Genomic DNA, 7500 nt, shown 5'->3' on the forward strand with positions numbered 1-7500 from the left:
ATTTTTCATCGACGGGCGAGGCGCGGAGTCGCCCTTGGTGCGCGGCGGCGTCCCCGTGACCGGATCCGTGGACACTGTGCCCTTCATCGATTGCCGATTTTTGTCTGGTCGGCGTTCGACGGGTGCGAGGTGGACTAACGTAAAGAATTATTACGTCCCGCGGACTCGGAGTGCCGTACGCGGAAATATTTTTCATCGACGGGCGAGGCGCGGAGTCGCCCTTGGTGCGCGGCGGCGTCCCCGTGACCGGATCCGTGGACACTGTGCCCTTCATCGATTGCCGATTTTTGTCTGGTCGGCGTTCGACGGGTGCGAGGTGGACTAACGTAAAATATTAATACGGCAAGTGGATGTGGTTTACCGGTATTATTCGGTGCGGGCATTCGGCGAGCACGTCCCGCGGACTCGGAGTGCCGTACGCGGAAATATTTTTCCTCGACGGGCGAGGCGCGGAGTCGCCCTTGGTGCGCGGCGGCGTCCCCGTGACCGGATCCGTGGACACTGTGCCCTTCATCGATTGCCGATTTTTGTCTGGTCGGCGTTCGACGGGTGCGAGGTGGACTAACGTAAAGAATTATTACGTCCCGCGGACTCGGAGTGCCGTACGCGGAAATATTTTTCATCGACGGGCGAGGCGCGGAGTCGCCCTTGGTGCGCGGCGGCGTCCCCGTGACCGGATCCGTGGACACTGTGCCCTTCATCGATTGCCGATTTTTGTCTGGTCGGCGTTCGACGGGTGCGAGATGGACTAACGTAAAGAATTATTACGTCCCGCGGACTCGGAGTGCCGAACGCGGAAAAATTTTTCTTCGACGGGCGAGGCGCGGAGTCGCCCTTGGTGCGCGGCGGCGTCCCCGTGACCGGATCCGTGGACACTGTGCCCTTCATCGATTGCCGATTTTTGTCTGGTCGGCGTTCGACGGGTGCGAGGTGGACTAACGTAAAGAATTATTACGTCCCGCGGACTCGGAGTGCCGTACGCGGAAATATTTTTCCTCGACGGGCGAGGCGCGGAGTCGCCCTTGGTGCGCGGCGGCGTCCCCGTGACCGTGTCCGAACCACCGCGTGTGAAAATTCGATTTTTTTTTTTCACTCGACGTCCTCGGTTATTCGTCGGTGCCGGGGTGGTGCACATGACGGCAGCCCCGGCGATGTCCGTCGACACGATTTCGAATTCAACTTTTCGAACGTAGTTTTTCCGTGTGCAATAACTCGTTAACCGTTGGTTCGATCTCGACGTACCCGAGACGTGTTCACGTCGTACGTTCCGAGTACTATAGGACACCGGTGTCCGCGACATTTAAATCGGTAATCCTTTATCCGCGGCCGTACCGCTACGCACGGAGATAGACCGATATTTGATTTTCGCTTAACCGCTACGCACTGTGATTGACTGTATTCCGACGGCGGGGTCTCGGTCAACCGTTTTCACGGTTTGCCGGTGACATCGACCGTACCGTTCATCACGGGCAGACCGCAGAGTCGTTGTCCAGGGATATCCCCCTTTGCCGAAAACCTTTACCGCGTAGAATTTCTGCGCTGACCGCGACGTTACAGGGGTGATTACCGTCGCCGAGCTGCGCGCCCGCCGTACCGTCTCGTCGCACGGACCACCGTGTGTGAAAATTCGATTTTTTTTTTTCACTCGACGTCCTCGGTTATTCGTCGGTGCCGGGGTGGTGCACATGACGGCAGCCCCGGCGATGTCCGTCGACACGATTTCGAATTCAACTTTTCGAACGTAGTTTTTCCGTGTGCAATAACTCGTTAACCGTTGGTTCGATCTCGACGTACCCGAGACGTGTTCACGTCGTACGTTCCGAGTACTATAGGACACCGGTGTCCGCGACATTTAAATCGGTAATCCTTTATCCGCGGCCGTACCGCTACGCACGGATTTTGTGATTTTCGCCTAACCGCTACGCACGGTGATTGACGGATTTTCGATTCTCGGCTAACCGCTACGCACGGTGATGGCGAAGTTCCTTCGACTCGGGTGTACCACTACGCGTGAATACCCCCGTCGCACATTGTGAAACTCGAGATTTTGTAAATTTGTGAGCGACTCGGTCGTCGGCGTTCCGCCGGCGTCCGATCGCCAATCACGTACGACAGCAAAGCCACGGGCGACGCCGAAGCCGACGCGTCCATCGCCGCGCACCGGTCTGCCCCAGTCTTCGGAATGGTCAGCAATCCAGTGCCCTTCGATGGTATCCGTCCAAGTTTCGGCGACCGACCCATCTCGCACGCCGAGTGGCAAAACTCAACCGGCGTCGCAGGCCCGCCTTCCGGTGGGCCTCCGACGCCGCAAATCGTTTTTTTCAAAAATCGATGACGACTCCCGTTACCGTTCCGCAAGTTACGAGCTCTCGACGCCAAAACATTCCCGCCGCGGCCGGCCATCGTCGCCGTGCCCGGCGGTCGCCGGGGCGAAGCCCCGGGACGACGGACTTCGCGTCGCGTCCCGGCTTCCCCCACGATCTCGGCTGGGGGCCGTTATAAACCTGGCGAGAGGCGCTAGCGCGGTAATTCTCCGTCCGCTGAAAACGGACGGCGTACGCGCTAACCCCGACTCTCGTCAACGCACGGGTCACGTCGCGTCGGGCGAGCGCTCGCTCTCCGCGTGTGTTCGGTCTACCGCACGCGACCGCCGCCGCAGTCGCCCCGCGTTCTGCGGGTGCTCAGTGCGGCGCTCGCGTCGACCGAAGCGCGCGGTTTACGGGCGCCCGTCCGCGCACGTATCCCACTCGAACCGCGGTCGGTCGTGCGCCGTGACCGTATACCGGTCACGGTCGTTTCGACCTTCCTCGGCGTCGGCTCGCCCACGGGCGGACCGGCGCTCGGACGCACGCGTCCCGAGACGAGTGTCCGCGTCGTCGTCGCCCCTTGGTCGGCGTCGCCGCGGGGATCCGTCACGGGACGCAGTTGTTGTAAAACCGAGATCCCTGGTTGATCCTGCCAGTAGTCATATGCTTGTCTCAAAGATTAAGCCATGCATGTCTCAGTGCAAGCCGCATTAAGGTGAAACCGCGAAAGGCTCATTAAATCAGTTGTGGTTCCTTAGATCGTACCCAAGTTACTTGGATAACTGTGGTAATTCTAGAGCTAATACATGCCGACAGAGTTCCGACCGTCGCGGCGCCCTCGGGCGTCGCTCGCGGGAGGAACGCTTTTATTAGATCAAAACCGGCCCGTCGCGGCGCGCTTCGTGCGCGTCCCGATCGCGGCCCGCGCAAAGACCTGGTGACTCTGAATAACTTCGAGCTGATCGCACGGTCTCCGTACCGGCGACGCATCTTTCAAATGTCTGCCTTATCAACTGTCGACGGTAGGGTTCCATGCCTACCGTGGTGGTAACGGGTAACGGGGAATCAGGGTTCGATTCCGGAGAGGGAGCCTGAGAAACGGCTACCCACATCCAAGGAAGGCAGCAGGCGCGCAAATTACCCACTCCCGGAACGGGGAGGTAGTGACGAAAAATAACGATACGGGACTCATCCGAGGCCCCGTAATCGGAATGAGAACACTTTAAAACCTTTAAACGAGGATCAATTGGAGGGCAAGTCTGGTGCCAGCAGCCGCGGTAATTCCAGCTCCAATAGCGTATATTAAAGTTGTTGCGGTTAAAAAGCTCGTAGTCGGATCTGTGTCTGGGCGGTGCCGGACCACCCTGGCGGTCCGTCGTGTCGCGGCCGGCCGTGTCGCGGGACCACGTGTCCCGTCGGCGCGGTCGTCGTCGCGCTCGTCAGCCGTCTCGGGGTGTTAGTTACCGGCACGTCGGCCGGACGTATTGTCGGCAGGCGGACACGTGTCTCGGGCTTCCGGCGCGCCGCGCGGCCACGCGTCGCGCGGCCGTCGGGGTTCGACGACGGCGGCCGCCTACTCCAATCTTGCTGCGCGGTGATCTTCACCGATTGCCGTCGGCGGGCCGACACGTTTACTTTGAACAAATTAGAGTGCTCAAAGCAGGCTCAAATCTGGCGGGGCGGCTTCACGGCCGTCTCGTCAAAAGGCCCTGAATACTGGTCGCATGGAATAATGGAACAAGACCTCGGTCCCGCGCATCTCCGCCCTTCGCGGGCGCGCGAAATCGCCCTCCGGGGCGTTTCCGTGCGCGGGCCGCCGGGCCGCGGGCGCCAGTCGCCCGCGCGTCCCGCCGGGCCGGTTTTCGGGACCGGAGGTAATGATCAACAGAGACGGGCGGGGGCATTCGTACCGAGACGTTAGAGGTGAAATTCTTGGATCGTCTCGAGACGAACTGACGCGAAAGCATTTGCCAAGTACGTTCTCGTATGATCAAGAACGAAAGTTAGAGGTTCGAAGGCGATCAGATACCGCCCTAGTTCTAACTGTAAACGATGCCAGCTAGCGATCCGCCGGCGTTTCATTAACGACCCGGCGGGCAGCTTCCGGGAAACCGAAGCTTTTCGGTTCCGGGGGAAGTATGATTGCAAAGTTGAAACTTAAAGGAATTGACGGAAGGGCACCACCAGGAGTGGAGCCTGCGGCTTAATTTGACTCAACACGGGAAACCTCACCAGGGCCCGGACACCGGAAAGATTGACAGATTGAGAGCTCTTTCTTGATTCGGTGGGTGGTGGTGCATGGCCGTTCTTAGTTGGTGGAGCGATCTGTCTGGTTAATTCCGATAACGAACGAGACTCTGTCCTGCTAACTAGGCGGGTAACCCCGGGTCGGCGTGTGCGCGGCGCGGGCGGTTTCGGCCGTTCGTGTTCGCGTACCCGTCGGCTCGGCCCGGTATCCCCGAACGCGTTCGCCCGTCGTCCACGGCGGTCGTCGAGCGCGGCCGCGCCATCCGCGTCCCGGCGTGCGGCGGGCGTGTGTCGGCCGGGGGGCAACCTCCGGTCGGCGCGCGTCCGTCGTGCGTCGGGCTCCGTGGTGAAGCGCGCCGTGTTCGCGGCCGTCGCCGGCGGATCACGATACGTTACTAGGGCTACCGCCGGCTCCCAGGAGCTTAAACTCTTCTTAGAGGGACAGGCGGCGGACGAAAATAGCCGCACGAGACTGAGCGATAACAGGTCTGTGATGCCCTTAGATGTTCTGGGCCGCACGCGCGCTACACTGAAGGAATCAGCGTGTGTTAACATTCCTGGGCCGACAGGCTTCCGGGTAACCCGCTGAACCTCCTTCGTGCTTAGGGATCGTGGCTTGCAATTTTTCCACGTGAACGAGGAATTCCCAGTAAGCGCGAGTCATCAGCTCGCGTTGATTACGTCCCTGCCCTTTGTACACACCGCCCGTCGCTACTACCGATTGAACGGTCGCATTGAGGTCTTCGGAGTGGACGCGCGTTATTCGGCCCCCTCGGGGGCTGGGTCGTCGCGCGATCGCGAAGATGACCGAAATCGGCCGTTTAGAGGAAGTAAAAGTCGTAACAAGGTTTCCGTAGGTGAACCTGCGGAAGGATCATTAGAGACGGGCCCGCGGTACCGGCAGCACTTGCCGGTCTCGCGCGCGCCTAATCCGACCCCGTGGCCGCGTGCGCTCGCGACTAGCTCGCCGACCGCCCGCGCGCCGCGACCCCCCGACCGAGCGTCGACCGAAAGATGGTTAACGTCGAAAGACCCATACGGGCCCCGCCGTGCGTCCGCGCACGGCGCGTGGCCGGTAGAAGTTTCGTCGACAAAAAAAAAAACACCCGACCCCGAACAGCGGATCACTTGGCTCGTGGATCGATGAAGACCGCAGCTATCTGCGCGTCGTCGTGTAATCCGCAGGTTATACGAACATCGACCAGTCGAACGCACATTGCGGCCTCGGTGACCCGCGGGTCCCGGGCCACGCCTGTCTGAGGGTCGTATACCGGATACTCGGCCAGACCGATGCGCCGCCGGCAGGCGTCCGACGGCGGCGGCAGTCCTCCCGGGGACCTGTCCGCCCGCCCGTCGGCCGCTCCGGTGGTGCGAGATTGGCGGTTCGACCGTGGAAAACCGCGCTCGCGCGGGCCGCCTCCGGTCGTCCGCCCAAGTTGTGACGGCAAACAGTCACGGGTTCTCGCGTCGTCAAACGGCACGTCCCCGTCCGCCCGCCGCGCGAGAGCGCGGCCGGGTCGGCTGAGAGTCCACGGACCTCTCCGGCTTCCGAGACGCGGACGCGGACGGTCACCGTACGGGCGGAGCGCGGACCGCAGGCTGCCGTGTAATTTAAAAAAAAAAAAAACCGATACGTTCCGACCTCAGATCAGGCGGGACTACCCGCCGGATTTAAGCATATTAATAAGCGGAGGAAAAGAAAACAACCGTGATTCCCTTAGTAGCGGCGAGCGAACAGGGAAAAGCCCATCGCCGAATCCCGCCGCGCACTTTTGTGTCGCGGCACCTATGGGAGTTGTGGCGTACGGGCCGGCCTCGTTGCCGGGGCGCACGTGACGGTCCAAGTCTCCCTTGAACGGGGCCATGGCCCGCAGATGGTGCCAGGCCAGTAGAGGCCGTCACAGCGTTCCGGGATCGGACCGCGCCTTCGAGTCGGGTTGCTTGAGAGTGCAGCCCGAAGTTGGTGGTAAACTCCATCTAAGGCTAAATACGGCCACGAGACCGATAGTTTACAAGTACCGTGAGGGAAAGTTGAAAAGAACTTTGAAGAGAGAGTTCATAAGAACGTGAAACTGTTCGGGTGTAAACGGACAGAGCCCGCGAGTCCCCGCCGGGCGAATTCACGGTCGGTCTAACCGCCGGCCGGATCTTTCGCTCGGTTAGCGGACGTCGCGACCCGTTGGGCGCCGGCCGAAGGGCTTGGGTGGCGTTCGTCGCGGCGGTTGCGTTTCGGCGTGACCGTTCGCGCCGAACCCTGGTGCTCCTGGTCGGCTCGCCCGACGGCAAGAACCGTCGACGCGGCCCCGTCGCAGGCGGGGTCCCGTCGGTCGGCGACGATTTCGGGCTACTTTCCGACCCGTCTTGAAACACGGACCAAGGAGTCTAACGTGTGCGCGAGTCAACGGTGATCTTACGAAAAACCACGTTTGGCGCAATGAAAGTGAACCGTTTACGGTGCGGACGATGGCCTAGCGACCGAACCCACCGGCGTTCAAAGTCGCGCTGGTCCGCAGTCCGGGGGCGTCTTCGCCAGGTCGGCTTCGGCCGTCCGAGGGCGCACCCTTAGCGCACACGTTGGTACCCGAAAGATGGTGAACTATGCCTGGCCAGGATGAAGTCAGGGGAAACCCTGATGGAGGTCCGCAGCGATTCTGACGTGCAAATCGATCGTCTGAGCTGGGTATAGGGGCGAAAGACTAATCGAACCATCTAGTAGCTGGTTCCATCCGAAGTTTCCCTCAGGATAGCTGGCGCCGATGTGTCCCGCCCGTTCGCGGGCGTACGGACGCCGGTGGGACTACCGCGCTGTACGGCGCGGTAACAACACGCTCGTAACACGGAGGATGTCTCATACGGTAAAGCGAATGATTAGAGGACATTGGGGCCGAAACGACCTCAACCTATTCTCAAACTATAAATGGGTGAGATCGCCGGCTTTACCTGGTAC

At 60.7% G+C, this 7500-nt stretch overlaps 2 non-coding genes across 2 annotated transcripts in view; both read left to right on the top strand.

The window, feature by feature from the left end:
* Positions 1-5661: 5661 nt before the first annotated feature.
* LOC132937619 (5.8S ribosomal RNA) lies at positions 5662-5819 on the top strand. Its single transcript, XR_009663740.1, has one exon. It is a non-coding gene; the product is annotated as a 5.8S ribosomal RNA (ribosomal RNA).
* A 372-nt stretch (positions 5820-6191) lies between these two features.
* Positions 6192-7500, top strand: part of LOC132937693 (large subunit ribosomal RNA) — a 4195-nt gene continuing 2886 nt past the window's right edge. Inside the window, exon 1 of the ribosomal RNA XR_009663789.1 lies at positions 6192-7500. This exon is cut by the window's right edge and continues 2886 nt beyond it. This is a non-coding gene — a ribosomal RNA (large subunit ribosomal RNA).

The sequence above is a fragment of the Metopolophium dirhodum genome, chromosome 1 (genome assembly GCF_019925205.1).
Source record: "Metopolophium dirhodum isolate CAU chromosome 1, ASM1992520v1, whole genome shotgun sequence".
In the NCBI taxonomy this organism is placed as follows: domain Eukaryota; kingdom Metazoa; phylum Arthropoda; class Insecta; order Hemiptera; family Aphididae; genus Metopolophium; species Metopolophium dirhodum.